Source organism: Python bivittatus, unplaced genomic scaffold (genome assembly GCF_059951505.1).
Source record: "Python bivittatus isolate LINGU-HERP-01145 unplaced genomic scaffold, Pbiv_v1 ctg000020_np1212, whole genome shotgun sequence".
Lineage (NCBI taxonomy): Eukaryota > Metazoa > Chordata > Lepidosauria > Squamata > Pythonidae > Python > Python bivittatus.
The window spans coordinates 66,489,208-66,508,405 of record NW_028277030.1 but is presented as its reverse complement, the minus strand read 5'-3'; the positions used below and the strand labels follow the sequence as shown (position 1 = coordinate 66,508,405).

Genomic DNA, 19,198 nt, shown 5'->3' with positions numbered 1-19,198 from the left:
TGTCCAAAGACTTCCAGAAGTCTTGTGATTTGTTCAGATGCAACTTTGCAAACCTCAGCCATGCTGCCACGTTCTTTTTAGAGAGAAGAGGCTTTCTCCTGGCAACCCTTCCAAACAAACCATGCTTGTTCAGTCTTTTTCTAATCATACTGTCATGAACTTTAACATTTCACATGCTAACTGAGGCCTGTAGAGTCTGAGATGTAATTCTTGGATTTTTTGTAATTTCTTTGAGCATTGCACGGTCTGGCCGTGGGGTGAATTTGCTGGAATGCCCACTCCTGGGACGATTGGCAACTGTCTTGAATGTTTTCCACTTGTGAATCATCTTCCTCACTGTAGAATGAGGGACTTAATTGTTTGGGAATGGCCTTACAACCCTTCCCAGATTGATAGGCAGCAACAATTGCTTCTCTAAGATCATTGCTGATGTCTTTACTCTTTGACATTGTGTTAACACATACCTCAATGCTCAAGACCAGCAAACTCCTAAAACTTTGGCTTTTATAGAGGTAGTCACACTTGCTGAAGATCAGTTGATCAAGGGTATTTGATTAGCAGCACCTGGCTGCTACTTAGCCTCTTCACACCTATGGAAGCAGTAAGGGTGTACTTAGTTTTTCACACATGGCTTCTCCATTTTGGCTTTCTTTTTGTAAAATAAATGATGGCTTGGTGTAACATGTCATGTGTTGTTGTTCATCTGAGGTTGTATTTACCTACTTTTGAGAACTGCTAAGGACCAGATGATTTTTATTATGTCCTGATACATAAAACCATAGAACTCAAAGAGGGTGTACTTTCTTTTTCACACAACTGTAAATTAAGAACAAAAACAAAAAACAGGATGTACCTAAGAGTGGCCAAGGAATATCAACTTCAGCCTCCCTCAATCTGAAAAAGCAAGAGCAGCTATCCTGAACAGAAGGAAAGGAAGGGGAGTAAGGAAGGATCCAAAATTTATTTTAAGGCAATATCTTCATTTGACCAACTGCTATTTTACAAAATAGCTTAAACATAGTACAGGTAGTCCTTGGTTAACAACCATTCATTTAGCGACCATTCAAAGTTACAATGGCACTAAAAATCTACTTATGACTGGTCCTCACGCTTACAACCATCACAGCATTTCCTCCCCAGTCATGTGATTGCAGTCCTTGCACTAAGGCAACCAGCTTGCACTTACAACAGTTGCAGCATCCTGGGGTCACGGTGATTGCCATTTGCAACCTTCCCAGCTGGCTTCCAGCAAGCAAAATCAATAGGGAACTACATGATTTGCTCAATGATCACATGATTCACTTAACAGCCGCTGTAAAATCAGGTGCAGTCGTGTTATGCCTTGTTTAACAACTGCCCCACTTAGTGACAAATTTGTGGTCCCTATTGTAGTCGTTAAGTGAGGACAACCTGTAAAGCATTTTAAGTATACTTAACCACCTTGCCTGATGGAAAAATCTTAGAAACTCAGCAAACTCACACACTACTTTATAAACCCTCTGCTGGCTTAACAGAAGGATTTCCTCATTATGGATTTACTTCTGCATTTCCAGGGATGTCTGAATACTGTAAAACTCCCACATTGGGATGGGAGTCAAAGGTAGATACATCTGGAAGCATGTGGGTTTAACACATGTGGGTATATATTCAGATTTTTTTTAAAAATTAAAAAGCACAGGTACATTTGTGGCTTTACTTCCTTGGCTACAACCAGAGCAGGTTCCTGGTAGCCCAGAAAACAGGTCTGAAGGTTTGATGTCTGGAAGCTGCAAGACTGGCAAAAGAGCAGTTAGAAACAATGAAAATAGAAGACTAATCTCAGTATTGTTATATCCAAAGCTGGAATATAGAAAAACAGCCTTTTTTTTTTTTCAAATAGAATTTCAGATTCTGAAAACTGGGGTACAGCTGGATTCTGCCCCAAATTCCATGCATATAGCTGAAGAATAAGCATTAACCTCGCAAGGAGGGACACTCAGGCACTTGCTAGCAGTATGAAAATACATTGCAGTATCTGTTAAATACTTCTGTTAGCATCCTCAAACATTTCAATTCTACTTCTACAAATTCAGTAGCTGACTGTATGAACCGCATAAATTCTTATGGCCCCTTGTGGTGCATCCAATCAGCAAAGGCATGACATCAGTTTCAAGTGAGCAAATCTATGTTATTATTAGCCTGCAGTTTAAGAAAAATACAACAGTTGTCTCCAAATGAAAGAAGCAGATAAATGCTCCGCTACCAGCGACAATCAGAGTGTGCCACAGCTGAATGATTTCTTTCTTCAGGCAGAATTCAGTCACCTAATTAAGACTAGGTGCTCATGAAAAACTGCTAGGCTAATGAGAAGTCAAGGAATAAGAGTAGCCTGGACACCTCACAGAGAGTTTGTTAGACAACTACTTTGAGAAAAGACAAGAATGGTGCTATATCTCAATGCTGCAATTAAGGTAATTTGTCTTGAAGATAAGAAAAACTCAAGGAGACAAACAGCTTCCAAAGACAGACAGAGCCACTAAAGAAATTACTGGACTGAGCATCCCCCCACCCCCCATTAAAGAATTCCCTTGAGCATCCTTGATTATCTTAATTACAAAATCAAACTACCATATACAAAGCAGGAATCTGTTTTCCTGCCACCATTTTTTTGCAAGTCTTGGTGGGTAAATCCTAATTCAATGAACTGTGTACAATTCACATATGTACACAAATCAGATTTATGTTCTATTATTTATTTTTTCTTCTTTATTTTTAGTTTCAAAAACTAATATGCTGCCTTTTTCCCACAAACATTAACTCAAATTTACAGAGCATCACCACAAAAAATAACATGGAAACAAATTAACATTTTTCTAAATCAGCCATAAAGGGGACATAACAATTTCATTAAAATAACTAAGCAGGAAGGCATAATCCACAGTATGGTTTCCTTCTTTTTCTTTTTAACAGGAAAAATATTTCCAAATTTAAAAATCAATCTGCTGAGAGGAAGCTGCATTTGCTTTTACCGTTCCAAGATTTCAGGCCATGGGAAACAAGAACTATCTTCACTTTTCCCAGTGAAGATACAGTAGTATGGAGAACAATTACACCAAAGGAGAAAAAGGCAAGACAATTGGACATCAGGTTGTGCAATGATCAAGGTAGCATCTGCTTTTAGGCCAAAAGTAACTAACTCATTGTTATACTATTCTTTATTTTCTCTGTGTTTGGGAGGGTGAGTGGGTGTGTACACATATGTGTGATGTGCATGTGTGTAAGAAAGATATCTCTTATCACTACCAAATATAGGTTCTGCTGCCCAATGGGGCTGAAATTCTGCTCTCTGCTGGCAAAGGAGTTTTAGTCCATTGCACTTGAAGACGTCAGATTGTGGCAAGCTGTTTTACTCTCTCCATTGCTATTTCTTTTCCAAACCTGATACTGGTATAAGTGTGCAGCTCATCTTCTCCTGCCTCCAGATGCATTACAGATATCCTTGGGTGTTTTATAGATCTAAAGCTGCAATCAGTGGCTTCACAAAAGGTGAACAGCAGACACACAAGTTAAACAATTACAGATCTTCAAGATGACGCTGGTTTAAAATGTCCTAACTGTGTATTGTTACACAATCCCTATTCCCTTGAGCACTGAAATACCCCAAGGCTGTAATTGCTGTATTTTCTAAACACTCATATATACCAATTATCTGTCACAGCAAAATGTCTTTTTTAAAAAAATTAAAGCATTCAATAAGCTGTTTACATTACAAAATCCCTATCTAGGGAGCAACTGCCAAATTAAGAGCTTTATTTAGCTCTCTTGGTACACACATAAGGAGTCTGAGCAAAATTATTTGTTATGAATGCTTAAAACATTTCAGAAACAATCACTTGTAGTTAGTAGGTAGAATGTGGCATGAAAAGCAAGCATCCACCTTGTTGGTTAATAGAGCTTTGCCTCTTGATTAGGGTTCCAGGATTTTTTTTAACAGATTCTGTAACCTGAAAAAGTTTGAAAACCCCTGGTTTAGATCATTGTCTAGCTGGGCCATTATTAACCTTTTTTCACACCTTCCTGCTGTTTTTAGGAGATAGACAACTGTTAGCTCTATATGCCCATACAACTTGGATCTCCAATTTGGGCACTATAGTACCAGCAAAGACCTCCCCTGGTGCCCAACAGGTTCTTTATCCCATCTGATTCTATTTTTTTTTTTTATGATTCTTTTAATTAAAAAAATGAAAAAATACCATGGTACAAAGCAAAGCACCAGCTTCAAGACTAATCTACATTACTAATAATACCACTTCATCCCAGGTAGACCAAGAAGCATTTTTAGAAAAGAAAACAGTTGGCTGGTTGCAGGCCAGCACTTTGTCTGGAAATATGACCATCTACCAAGAAAAAGCTAAACGTTAAGAAAAAAAAAAACATCCTGGATGATTAAAATGCTCCAATTCTGAAAGAAACAGCGATTAGTTTCTTCTGATATAGTAAATCATAGATTGCTCAACCATTCATTGTTGAATAAATCACAATTAGCTATGTTCATACAAAATCCCAAAACAAACCATGGTTTACAAACTACACGAGTTGAGTTCATAGCACTCTTAAATCATAACAAAATAAGCCTAAAAGGCCATTTAATAAGCACATTGAGGCATCTTATCACCAATCACATACAGTTTTTTAGCCTTAATAAGCAGCCAAGATTCGTCATTAAATGCAGCATATATTCATTAAGTAGTTTTTTTGGCCTTCCATCTCACGTAAACCAACCTGGGGCTTATTATGACATGCAAATTCAGCCATACTTTAGGTTATGGCTTAGCATCATGTTTTAACTCTATTACTACGGCTTGTTTAACAAACCAATTTTTGTGATGTGTTTTACAGCCTGTTTGGCTTGAGAGAGAAGAGCAAAATGTATAGCAACTTAATGCTGAATTTTAACAAACTTCTAACAACCAAATAACTCAAAACATGCACACTTCTGAAATAAACAGCCAAGAAGAACAGCAGAACAGGACTGCGACCAGCATTTAAACAGCACTCCAGCCTCCAGGAACACTGGCATTCAACCCTGGCTACATGATTCACTTGCAGCTGTAGAAAGCACTTTAAAAACTGCCTATAACAAAAAAGCATCAAGCAACAGTTGCCAACATTCAGCTTGAACTGCAGGAATCTAATCCCACTGGCTCTATTCAAAAAATAGTTGAACAACAAAGCCTAATGCATGACTAGTAATGTTGAACTTTAACCATTTACTCCGGGACAGGGTGACATCGGGAAGTGTACCTTCAGCTTTGCCAAGGGTGGCCACGTGTGGCTCTCAGCCAAATTTCAAAAGCCATCTGCAAATGATCAATTCAGACATTTGGTAAAAACAATCTTTCATTTCCCAGAAAGCCTGCTGGGTGAAGAGGAGGGGGAGAAGATAGAGAAGGGGCATAGGGAGGGAATAATAAGGTGCCATACGCAGTGATCAGACAATCCTCCTCCCTTCTGCTTCAGCTCTGCGCACTAAGTTTCAGACTTACCCCCCACTGGTATGCTGTACCTGCCAGATTACCACCAAAGGGTAACCTTGATCTATTGGATGCAAAATCACATCAGTTATCATCATATAACCCTAGTTAGTCAAAACATCTTCATTCCACTGAATCCTAACCAGGGATCACCATGCTACAGACCACTGACATCTATACTTTTGATGATCTCCCTTGCTTGCCACCAGTTTCTGCGGTGGAAATTAAACTATCATCCAGACTCTGAAACTGAACTAGGCATCTAGGGAAGATCTTCTCCCAGCAGAACTCTTTAGGGACTTGGTGGGACCCTTGCAGGCAGGGCTGTTCTTATATAGGAACAATGCTGGTCACATTCCAGCAGGAAGGAAACTCTCCATCATAATGCAAATACATAAAAAAGGCAACAAGGAGGACCCTCAAAACTATAAGCCCATAAGTTGCATTGACTTAGTGGCCAAGATGTATACCAAAAATCTCCCAAACAAGAGAGAGAGTTGGTTCACTGAGAAGAAGCTATTAGTGTGAGAACAAGCTGAGTCAGACCTGAATGTCTGACTACAGATAATTGTTTCAGACTGCATCATCTTATACCCAGGTATGAATCTGAAGGCAAACAACTCTTTGCATCCTTCACTGATTTCAGTGTAGCATTTGATTCAATAAATGATTCTCTAGAAGAAACTGGCCAGGCTAAACATGAAGTCTAGACTCCTATATCTGGTTAAGGCCCTTTATACAAACACCTACCTGAAAGTGTGTTCAAAGACTGATGGTGCCCTAACCCAGAACATATTCACCTACAAAGCTGTAATACAAGGGTGCATCTTGGCACTAATGCTCTTCAATCTCTATGTCAATGACATGCCAGGATTCTTTTTCCCCTGATTCATATATGCCTAAGATTTCTAACAATACTGTTAATTTTTTTAATGCACTGATGACATTGTTCTGACAACATATTCTCAACTTGGCCTGAGAAGTCTTCTCTGAAAACTATCTACCTATTGTGTTTTGAATTTGTTGAAAATTAGTAAGGCCAAAGTGGTAGTATTTGGCAAGACATGTGAAATATAATTGGCATCTGGATCTGAACCTACATAACAAGTTAAATCCTTTTCATACTTAGGTGTGGGGTTTTTTTACCGACACAGGATTGTGGGTAGACCACTTCAAAAGATGTGCAGCCAGGCCTAAAGCAAGCTCTAATATGTTATTAAAAATGCTCAGTTATAAACACCCTGGCATTCTGATTCCTGTACTAAAGGCACAGAAGGCCAAAATCATACTGTACTAACCTATGGGGCAGAACTGTGGGGCCAACTAAAACCCTTCCTACTCATACAAAAACAAGAGCTGCTTCTTAAGACCTATCTTGGGAACTGATAAGAACACTTCAGCCTCTGTGGTCAGAGCTGAATTAGCAATGCAATCTATTCAAAGCCTTTAATTATTGGTGGAAGACCCTATAAATATAAATGGAAGGGAGGGAGGATCCTTGTAGATTAGCCCAATTCTGCCTAGAACAGCTAGGCATGTTTCTGACCTCCACTTGGGTAAACCATTTTTTTTATAAACTATGGTGCCACATGGTCTATCACATTCTTATATATTTTCAGTTGGACAACAAACCAAGTAAATCTTCAAGCTGCAAGTCCTGGATGTCAGTGCTCAAACTGACAGAGAGTTGTTTATAAGTGCTAAATCTCTAAAATGGTTGGCCAAGAACAAAAGGTCATTTAAAACAGAAAAATACTTATTGGCATGACCAGGGACAAAGAATGGCCTTTTCCAGGGCAAGATTCAAACTGCTGGACTCCATAGTAAAATACAGGCAATTCTAGAAAATATCATGTTGGGAAAGGAAGTGCATATGTGGTACACCAGCTATAAAAGTGATTGCACATATATTTATATGTCTCAGCAAGGGCCTGGTATCTATATCCATTACAACTTAAAACAGTTCACTGGGACCCTAACTTTAGATTATAGATGTAGTTAGTAGCAATGCCAAGTTTATAGTTAAGGCTGCTCAAATGAGAAATAATTTTTAGAACAGACTGGGTTGCTTGCAGAGGTGATGAACTTATTTAAACATATTTTAATGTGGTGAAATAATTGTATCTATTGTGTTTTATTCTTTTTGATGTGACATTATGATTTGAGTTTGACATTCTTCTGCCTTATCAATAAATATAATCTTATTCCTCTTCTTTCCACTGGGCTTTCAACCTGTGTATTTTGGGAGGAGGTTCTTAATGTTTTAATAATGACATATGCTACCCAGAGTCTCTGAATTAAGGAAGGCAACAAAACCTGTAGAAAATAAATAAATCCACCAGACGGTTCTCTTTCCATTCAGCTGCTGCACCTGTACTTTTCCTGGATAAAGCAGATCCAGCCACTGACACATATACTGAAAACTGGTCACTGTAATACTGGACACTGCTTTTGAAAAGAGTGGAAAAAAAGTCAGGTGGTGCAAAATGTAGGCCATGTTGATTCAATTACTACAGTTTGTTCAAACTGCACTTGTAATTTGGAGCACTACTATTTAGGAAGCCCTTGAATGGTGCATGATCCCTCCACTCCATTCAAGGCAAGTAGAGATAGCAGAACACAGGATTAGCAGCAAGCATGATCACTAATTTCTAGAAATTCCTTCCTAAGTACATTTAACAGATTCCATCCTTAAATTTTAGGCATTCTCTTCAGATTGTTTTTTTTTTTACTTCAACAAGCTTTTAGCTTGTTTGTCCTTGCTGCTTTAATGCTTTATCTTATTCTTTTCATCCTGCTTGTTGTATTTTAAATGGATATTATTGTATTGTTATTTCAGGGCCAGAAAGCAGCCAATGATTATTTTTGTAAGTAAAAAGTTATCTTTGTCAGCTAATCTGCATTGGTAACCCAATGAATAGAAAGCAGAACTCAGAATCTATTTCTCAAAACATTTTTTGTGTAACAGCACTTCCAGATGGCATTGTTTCCACTGATCCAATTCCTTCAAAGAGTCTTGAAATCAGCTGTGTGATTGTTTTCACTTCTGTTGACCTAAGAAGGCAATCAGTGCTCCTTCCAGATGACCAACAGAAGTGCAAAAATCAGCACTCCAACTTGCTAAACTACAGCAGCTTCAGAAGAAAAATCTCCTTGCCTCCATCTGCACAGAAAAGGTGAAAAGTAGATAGCTGCACAAACATAATCCATTTTCTGAATATGCTATGCGCTTTTATCAGGCTATTTTAAAAAAGAGAAGAAAACTCTGAGCAGTTGGAATGAAAGGAAAGCTGCCAGGCTGTCAAGACTTCAATCTGGCTGCATACAAATTCCAAATGAAAGCTGTGGTGATGGCATGTCACCACAGCTTTGTGAACAGGTGCTCAACCCATGATTGTAGGATGCATGTAGGATGCATGAATGTAGGTCCTGTACGTGTCTGTGTCTGGAAGGCAGAAATAATGGCTCACTTAACCCCCAGAGGTTGGCTGGTGGGATGAGGCAAGAATACGGTACGGGACAGTAGTTCTGATTTGTTTTTTACTGGGATTGTGAAACTGACTCGACGGATTAAGATCAGGTTTTCTGAAACGAGTGCCTGTGAAATCTACTACAGAAAGCAGGGCAACAAGAGCAAGATGGATACGAGCAAGAATCCCCACACCCCACAGAGGTTTTACAATGTGAGCTGCACTGCAGATGAGTCCAACGAGGATTGGCTCAACAGTCCAAGGAAGACCACCTTGGATGAGCACAACCGTGTTGAGGCCACATCACTGCAAAATCCATGTAACATTAACATGTCCCAATATAAACCTTCAATAGGTGTAAGGTGAATACAGATAAATTGGGGGACAGGGGAATACACAGGATGCCTCCTTACCAAAATGTATCTTATCAAGAAAGTATAGAAATTGTTCAGGCCAGGATTATATATGGCCTCCTTTTAGTTCTAATTGGGTCCCAAGCAGAAAGGCAATGTTTTGTTCAGCTCATTCAGTTTATAAAGGCAATAACTGTAAAGGATACTCACAACTGCTCCTTGTACTACACACTGCTGTTGCAATGCAGCTTTGTTTGGCACAAACCTCAGCTTGGCATCAGGGAATCCTAGAAAAAAGAATTAAGAACAGGCCAAACATTTAAGGAGACTGTACCTAGCATATTCTGCATATACCACTGGAAAAGGTCTCAGAACCATAAAGGACAATAAGCTACAGTTGCAACCTTTGCCTTACAAAGCATAGATGCACTATCCCCATCCCATTCTTGCCAGAGGTCATCCAAGAGTGTGATCAATGCTGTCTCAGTCCCAAACCCTGGCCTGAACCCTGACTGAAAGGGGTCCAGACAATCCGCTTCATCCAGGGTCCTTTGAAGCTGCCACGCAACCATTCTCTCCACAACCTTCCCTTAAAAATAAGAGGTTAGAAACTGGACGAAAACTGTCCAGGTTGGTTGGGTCAAGCAATGGCCCCTTGAGGAGGCGGCGCACCACTGCCTCCTTAAGAGCTGGCGGAACCACCCCCTCTCTCAAGGAGGAATTAACCACCAATTAAGAACAGGCCAAACATTTAAGGAGACTGTACCTGGCATATTCTGCATATACCACTGGAAAGGATCTCAGAACCATAAAGGACAATAAGCTACAGCTGCAACCTTTGCAGCAGTTTCTTGCATGATCACCAGCACTGCACAATCATTCTGCACAACTATGGCATCCCCTCAAGAATACCTCAATATGATAGTAGCAATGTACCTGACAATCCAAACCTGCATTACACCTTCAAAACAGACCCTGCCTAGTTGGACTGAAGCACCAGTCTAGCATAATACGAAGCCAGCTATTATTGGTTTAACCATGGTTATAGCTATAATAACCATGGTTATACCAATAATAATACTTAGAATTTATATTTATATTATAATATTAGTATCATAACAATAATATAATAAACCACAACAATTGTATCAGCATAATACGTTAAGCTATAAGCCACCATTTACAAATCATAACCTTGGTTTACAGAATAAGTTAAGCAAGCTCTGTTATGGCTTCACAGCAGATGTGAACCCAGCTTTGTGAAAAGTTCTCCCTAAGGATTATGGAACTGGGAAGAGACATGCAAGTCAAACACCAGATAGGACAGATGAGTTCCCAATTCCTTTCCACATGCCAGTGGATTCACATAAGTTAATAAGTAAACTGTCCTTTACAGACACAGTGAATGGATTCATGTGACATTCTAAACCAGAAACAGATCAGATTTTGTTCATGTGTTGTGCAAACCTAGCTGTTTTTTTCTCTTTCATCCAAAGTTAAAGGACCAACACAGGCAAGTTCTTTTCTCCCAGATCCATTCCACCAAGAAATTCCTATTTCTCAAGGAAAATGAAATAACTAATGACTGAAAAACCACAAAAAGTGTAAGACAAACATCAAACATACTCACCAGGTACATGTGACAGAATTAAAATGGACAGAATTAAATATAATTTAATGACAAATTAAAGGCTGTTTGATGAATCATTACTGGGCAAAAGAGTGAAGTGTGGATGGGTCTGTAACTATCTGGTTTTGTTCTTACTATGAAAGCTACAGCTGTGCCCTTACATAATATGTAATGTAATGTAATGTAATGTGTCAGAAAATGGGGTCATCAGTTCCATTCCTCCAGCCCTATGTCTTTCAGATGGACTGCAGCCTCAGAATTTCCAGATTCATCTGGACTGTTAAAATTATGACAGCAGAAGGGCTGAACTAGGAGTTTAAACAAACCACTTTCTTTCTCTTTTCTTAAGTGCCTTCCCACTATCCTATTACGAGTTATCTTGTCTTGAAGTGCCCATAGCACAAGGACCATACACATTCCTTAAATGATCAGGATCCAAAGCTCAATCCTGAGTCCTCAAAAGGAGGTGCACATCAAAATTGATAAGTGTTGGACTAGATCGCTGGCACTGAACTGTAAGTGTTGTTCCATCTACAGTTCACAACTTCCTTGACCATCGCTGTTGCTGGCTGAGGCTGACAGGACTTGGAAGACAGATCCACAATATATGGTCAGCTCTAGGATGAACCTGATGAACCAAACATAAAGCAATTTCATATCAAGCTACTAACGAATATACCAATGTCTTCTCTTATGATTACGGGCTTTACTGACTTATTTTTGCTTAAAGCTGTTATATATGTTCATTAGTACGCATGCCTCATCTGTGCTTAGCAATAATTGTGACAGTAATTGCACAAAGGTAACTCTTTAAACAGCTTTCCCCTCCACGCTAACTTGATATTCTTGAAGTTGTAGTCCAACAGGTCTGGAGGCTATCACGGTTGAAATACTGCATTTTCATGGGATTGCAAGTTTTCTTTTCCCAGGAAAACATATTAATGATTATAGTGGATAAGAGGAGGTTATGTAATTTTAATATAATTTTTAAAAACTATATAGGGAAAAAAGTTCAAAAATTAAGGTTGACAATGAGATAACGGCCAGGATGAGGTTTTTTCCAGATTTATTAACAAAAGAGTTTAGTAATAGTTGTAGGGAGAAGAAAAGTAACAGAGTAGGCCTGTGGTTTGCATATTTTTGGAATATGTTGGTAGTACCAACACAGCATTTATCTTTGACTCATTTAAGCAGCCAAATCGCTTTTCATGATTGTATGGCTGCAGCACTATTCTGTTCTGAAACACTTCTTACAAATTGAATCTGAAACATTGCACAGACCTATAAAATAGCGTGGTATAATATAAATACAACATATTGCAAGACAATCTTGCATGTATAAATTAGCCACAATTCTACTTCAACCCATTCTAAAATGTTACTGAGCAACATACAGTATTATTTCTACCACCAGAGCAGGAAATAGTTCAATTAGCTTCATCTCACTAGCCCTAAGTAATAGCAAAGCTATAATACATGCATGCCTTTCAGTAGACAGAAGATTGAAATACGGCCTAACAGCACTATCATCAAAGGATAAAACCAGTGTCTAATCACTTCAGCATTTTGACTATGAGCATTTTCCAGGAAATGAGGTCAATTTCCTTATGGCAGCATAATTGCTTTCTGGCTCAAGGTCACTGCAACTTGATTAATGTAGCACTGGCTACAGAAGCACAGGCCAACATATTCTAGAAATGACAAAGCAAAGACCAGGATGATACTGATTTGCAGCAGCATTTCTATGCTTGTATCCTCCTTTCTTTCCCGTAAGCTCTGAAAATCTAATAGAAAATCTAATCTACTAGAGACTCCAAAAAAATATGCCAAGCTATTACTTCTTTCCTCCACTGCAGACTCAATCACCCCAAAAAACACTGCCCATATTGATCCTATAAAGCAGCTTTGCTTCATTCATTTCCCCACAAATCACTAATACAGAAGTTATTATCCATATGTCACAGATGAAGCACAAGGGATCGAAGGCAACCAAATGGCCATGAGATATATAAATGAATGAAATTATATATCAACTTCCACTTTGTAGTTTATTTTTCATGGCACATACAGATGCCTTCTCTTTTTACCTTATGGCCACTGCTGGAACCCACTTGCCATTTTACAACTAGAAATAAGAATGGATTACAGCATCTAGCTAATCCGGGGGGGGGGGTGGAAATAAGCATGATTGGACCTGGATAGCATTTGGACATGAAAACATGAAGAAACCCACAGTTGTAGGTAAGAACAGCAAGTTGAAAAAGAAATCCTAGAAGAAGAAAATGGCAAATCACTTTTATGGTGTTGTCAAGAAAGTTATATAAACACATCCATGAAGTCACCAGGAGTTGCACTCAAATCAAGGGAGACTTTACTTAACCTCATTTCACCTCCCATACTACTGCTATAGATACATGCATGTTGTAAGTTGAACTCCATATCATTTGAATATAATTTGTATTAAGAATTTTGATTACAATAGTAAAAACTAATACAAACTAAACTTAAAGAGAAAAAAAGAATAAAATGTGCAGGAAAAAAGAAAAAGAAAATAATAAAGAGAAAGAAAAGAAATATATAAAGAAGTGACTTCCAACCTTCATCACAACAAGTATAAACAAATTTAGTAACTGGCTGGTGCGGGTCTTCCGGGCTATGTGGCCATGTTCTGGAAGTTTTGTTTCCTAATGTTTCACCAGCATCTGTGACCGGCATCTTCAGAGGGCAGGAGCACAGACAGGAGCAGTTCTCTCTGTGCCCAGGATGATGTGACCCTGTTGTGGGTATTTATAGAGGGGTGTGTGGGGGGGGGGGGTTGGGTTAACGACTGGCTGCTTGTTTTGGTGTCAGAATATGTGTGTATCTTCCTGGGCATTAGGCAGGGTTTTTTCTATTGAGTTGTTAACAAGTGGCTGCAGAGGGTGATTAGCATTTTCATTGTGTGAATTGTTCACCTGGTGGTTGAGCTGAGTTCGTTGACCCTTTGCAGGCTGTATTTTTCAGGATTGGTAGCCAGGTTTTGTTGATTTTTAGACCTTCCTCTTTTTTATTGAAACTGTGCTGGTGTTTGTGAATCTCAATGGCTCCCAGGTATATCCTGACACATTCTTATTGCAAAAGAACTATTGTCTCTTCCTGGGTTCCTGCCAAGCTTTTTCAGAATCCTTCCTATCTATCTATCTATCTATCTATCTATCTATCTATCTATCTATCTATCTATCTATCTATCTATCAAATGTGTATGACATGTACATTTCTACTGTTTCAAAAACCAGCAATACTGTTTGAATTACAGAGTTGAGGAAGGTTTCAAGAAGCGGGGGAGGGGGGATATTAATTTTGTTTTCTTATTCCACCATCCTGAATCTTTACCTTGCTATGTGTTATAATGCTAAAAGCTCAGTGCTGCTGTTGGCTATCAGCCCAGAAACTAAGTGCTTTATTGCTATGTGGTGGAACAGAAAGGAGGTGTTCTCTTTTTATTATTATTCTCTCACACAGTACAGTAATCTTAAAGAGGGCAGGTTCTTCATTGCCCTCCAATCCTAATCTTCTCCCATTCCAAGATAGTCTTTTCAATCTAGTATTCTTCAGATGTGTTGAATATAATGGGTGATGCAATCCAATGCTTTGTTTCCCTTCTGGTATGTGGGTACACGTGAGCCAATATATGTAGTAACCATTTTGTGAAAGTGCTCATAATTACACTCTCAAATTTCCAAATATCATCAGTACTGTATTCCTATAGATTCCTGCTTTAATGTCATTGGATATTTACATACCAGTTGGGAACCCCCTCCCCAAATATATTTCCATGTACATGTTGGACTATTAAGAATTAAGTCAATAAATTTTGGTCGGAACTTTTACTACTGCTTATCTCACCAGATCAACATAGTTACACACATAATTCTTTGCAACATTTTTATGAAGGTTTTTCACATTCAAAACTTATAAGAAAGAGTATACTTTGAAATTCTAGAAAATCTTTACTTTGATTTAATTTAGATCGCACATTTGTGGGCTTCCTTAAATGAATTTGTGTTTCATTTTCTAATTAATCTAGAATTGTCTTTTTGCACATGCTGATTTTAAAGTATGTGAATAGTTATATTGCTTTACAATCAAAAGATCCACCTCAAAATGCCTTTAAGTATTGTAGAACTATATAAACGCAATCACTTAAAGCAAATAAAAACCAATTCATTGACAAAGATATGCTATTTAAAATCATTACACAGATATAATTAAATCATAGTAATTGCTGGATATAAATACAGTGGAACCTCGGTTTACGAACTTAATTCGTTCCGTGACTCTGGTCGCACCCCGAATTGGTTGCAACCCGAAGGAAATTTCCCCATAAGGTTCAATGTAATTACCGTTAATCCGTTCTGGCGTGGAGGACAGGGAGGCGGCTATTGCTTGGAGGGAGAGTCCCCCTCCCTACAACCACGTGTCAGGGACGGAAAAATGGCCGCGGACCACGTGTCAGGGGCGGAAAAATGGCCACGGACCACGTATCGGGGCAGAAAAATGGCCACGGACCACGTGTCAGGGGCAGAAAATGGCCACGGACCATGTGTCAGGGGTGGAAAAATGGCCGCGGACCACGTGTCAGGGGCGGAAAAATGGCCGTGGACGTGTCAGGGGCGGAAAATGGCCACGGACCACGTGTCAGGGGCGGAAAAATGGCCGCGGACCGTGTCATGGGAGGGAAAATGGCCGCATATCCTGTTCGTACCCCAGGCGGAGTTCGCAAACCGAGGTAAATTTTTGCGGCCGGAGCTGGTTGTAACCCGAAAAGTTCGTTAACAGAGACGTTCGTAACCCGAGGTACCACTGTACTACAGTTTAAAAAGCTCTCTATTTTCTCAAATAGAAAACAGAATAGAAAATGAAAAAATGAAAGAATAAATCCACAATTTATAATTACACAGAAGACATCAAATTCTGTAAGCACAACAGAATGTTGAGGGAAAGATTTAAAAAACAGTGGACATGAAATTAATCTGTGCAGGGACAGACTAGCTGAAATATTTTTGTTTTGTGATTATTTATCAACATATATCATAAATAACATGTCAGTCTGTTTCCCAATGTAGGTTATCAGCATTATACTAGCTTATCCCCAAAATGTTCTAATATACTTGGCAGCAGGGTGCAGTCCTATACATATCAGCTTTCAGCTAAGCTCCACTGAAGTCAATGAGATATATGCATCAAATCAAGGTAAAAAGGATTAAGAGTTTTAATATCACTGGAATACAGAAAGGCATATCAGAGATGTAACTTTTAACCAGTATTACATCTTTGGTATTTGTAATCCATTTTGTCCCTTATTATCCATTCCTGTTTTTTACTTTCTCTGAAAAAATGCAAACCAAAACCAAAATGTAATAGGTAACATTAGAGTAACCTAATCATACCACAACCTGATTTAACCCTGTAGGAATAATTAAATCAATTAGAAGAAAAATAGAACAGCTAACTGAATAATACCTGTGGACTCTAATAATTTTGTAATCAAGATCAGGGGTGAGAGGAATAAATATAATGCTAAATGTACAAATAGAAAAAGCAGTGGAATGAATTACTCTTTTCTGTCTAAAGAAAACTATACAGTTCTTTCAGTTTGGGAATAGTTACCTAGTCCTGGTTCATCAAGGTGCTGAACATGTCATGCTTAATGCATCTAGTTCCAAAACAATGGAATAATTACATAATCTCTCCAGATGTTGCTGATCTACAATTCCCAGTTGCTCTGGCCAGCAGTGAAGACTTTATAGTTCATGAACATCTGGTAGACCTTGTTAATTGAAATACATTTAGCTCGAAGTAGGCAATATTGCTATATTGTTTGAAAAAAAAACTGTTGTACTAATTACAGATACATTGTTTCATTCAAACTCTTGCAAAACTTATGCTTACTGAAGCTCCAAAGATAGAGATTATATCAACAAACCTTCTAAAACTGGAAATAGAAAAATCCATCATAATGCAAACACTTTCTATTATATGTGTAATATAGTGTGCATCACCAATAGTGCATTCTGACATGTATGATAACTGGAGAGTGGAGCACAGAACTGCACAGATCCTAATTTTAAAAAAATCCAAAAATTACCCATTTGTTCTTAAAGACCTGGAAACCCATGCACACTAAGTAGACATGTCTGTTAAATATATATTGCCAGATATGGAACTAATCAGTCTTCCCTTTTAAATTTTAAACTACCTGAGTTCTGGTGAACACACTAGACGACATATGCATCAGTGCAGTGACATTAGCAAAAACCGTTTTTAACAGTTCACGATTCCAAAACTTGTTCCAAAAAGGAGAGTCATAAATGGGTGTGTGTGTTTTTTTCAGAAGAAGAAGAAATGCATTCTGGTTGGATACAGATGTAAACAAACCCTGAAAAGGGAGGGGTGACAGCTCAAACTGTACATTGTAATGGATGGATCTTTTCCTCCAATAAATGCAATGTGCAGGCAATTCCAACTTCCGCTATTAGCTAGACTAAAGACCGCATAAAGGAAAGGAATGTGACCTCTTGAAACACCATCCTGCAGGTATGATTTGCTAGTTAAGCACGAAATTAGCGAGTCAGCACATCGTGCGGGGAGGTGAACTCAGCGGCCCCGGCGAGGAACGGGCAGTGGCCACACCCACGCCCTGAATCAGCACCCTACCCTGAGCGCCTGCCTGAACTCTGGCTTCGTCGCCTCGGGCCGCCAAGCTCGAAAGAACGGGCTCGCTGAAAACAGCCGAGCAAATACGCCTGCTCCTCAAGCCCGCGCCTGCCTCCGCCGACGCACCGTGGAGTATGTGCTCACTCCCCCCGTCCTAGGCGGGGGGGAGAGAAGGAGCAGCAACGGATGCAGCATTTCTGCGAGCCGAGAGGCTGCTCCGCTCTTCTCTCCCCCGCCCCTCAGCGCTTCACGCACCCAGGCTGGAAACAGGCGCGCGGCTTGCCCGCCTCCGGCTCGTCCGTAGCAAATACCCACCGCTGGAAGGCGAGAGGGTAGCTCTGGTCTCCTCAGCCCAGGATCGGACGTTCCTGGCCGCCGCCGCCGCCGCCGGGCAGGTTCTCCGCAAGGATGCCAAAGAGAGATCCCTCCATGATCCCCAGGAAGAGGCGGAGAAGCGAAGAGCAGCTACAGCATCCGCGGGCGGAGGGAGGAAAGGAAGCGACGCCAAGGGAGAAACGCTCGCTAAGGTCCCCGGCCAGCCGCCGCCAAGGGCTGCAGTTTAGCCAGCCATCCGCCTCGCGTGGCTTCCAGGCGCCGTTTGGCAACGCGAGGCCGGTAGCGGCGGCGGCGGCGGCGGCACCACGCTCCCTCGGCGAAGGCAGACGCAACTCCCCGGCGTCTGGTCTGCGCGCGCGCGCACACCCACACTCCTTTCCCTTCCCTTCCGCGGTTGGTTCCGCCGAGGAAGCCGCGCAGAATCCGCTCCGCGGGAGCCAGCGCCGCTCGCCTGCCTGCCTCCCTCTGAAGCCGAGCTCCACCTCCGCCCACGGCGCAGCCGTGTGACCTTTTCTCTCACAGAAATGTACATTTTTAGGGAAGGGAGCGTGGAGTCGTCTCCTCACCCGCAGGAATCCGCGCGCTAACTTTCCTTTGTCATCCTGCACCAACCAGTTCCTGATTCGTTCCCTGCTCTGTGAACCGTGAGCGAGAATGTTGTCTGGAGAATGAATTACAGCGGCTTAGTAGCTTGTCAATAGGTTTTAGCCAACACGGTGGCCTTGTTCGTTTGTTTCAAAGATGTTTTCCAGCGTAAGCATTGCTTTCAGCGTTTATTTTTGGTGCTGGTTTAAGACAATAAACAACGAGGGTTGCTCTCTAGACCAGTGTTTCTCAACCTTGGCAACTTTAATGTGTGTGGACTCTGACTCCCAGAATTCCCCAGTCAGCATGGTGGCTGGGGAATTCTGGGTGTCAAAGTCCACCCATCTTAAAGTTGCAAGGTTGAGAAACACTATTCTAGAGAATTCGCATTGATATTTTAGATCTGTTGCAAGAACTGCTTAAAATTGAAAAATGGCAGTGTACTTAATTAAAACATATCTTGATTTCACAATCTGGTCTTGATTCATTGGTAGTATCTAAAACTCCTGTATTACTATCAGTATTGAAATGTTTGGGATAAAAAATTTTTTTATTATTTTTATGATCAATTACAGAGCTTAACTAAGATGGTTCTTAGTTATTTGCAAAATATTT

General features: G+C 40.1%; 1 protein-coding gene and 1 long non-coding RNA gene across 4 annotated transcripts in view; one reads left to right on the top strand and one right to left on the bottom strand.

Annotated features, from left to right (window-relative positions):
• Positions 1 to 7,731, top strand: part of LOC148217079 (uncharacterized) — a 73,703-nt gene extending 65,972 nt beyond the window's left edge. Inside the window, exons 2-4 of the long non-coding RNA XR_015796072.1 lie at positions 2,950 to 3,143; positions 3,292 to 3,525; positions 4,879 to 7,731. This is a non-coding gene — a long non-coding RNA (uncharacterized LOC148217079). The remainder of the gene's footprint in view (positions 1 to 2,949; positions 3,144 to 3,291; positions 3,526 to 4,878) is intronic.
• The window catches only part of NCOA7 (nuclear receptor coactivator 7), an 83,509-nt gene extending 64,688 nt beyond the window's left edge, over positions 1 to 18,821 (bottom strand). For 2 of the 3 annotated variants that reach the window (XM_025169481.2, XM_088140406.1), the window contains exons 1-2: positions 17,978 to 18,821; positions 9,547 to 9,623 (exon numbers count right to left, since the gene is read on the bottom strand). The gene's annotated coding sequence lies outside the window, so the exon portion shown is untranslated. The remainder of the gene's footprint in view (positions 1 to 9,546; positions 9,624 to 17,977) is intronic. The other variant, XM_007432728.3, reaches the window with a different exon arrangement.
• Positions 18,822 to 19,198: the final 377 nt, after the last annotated feature.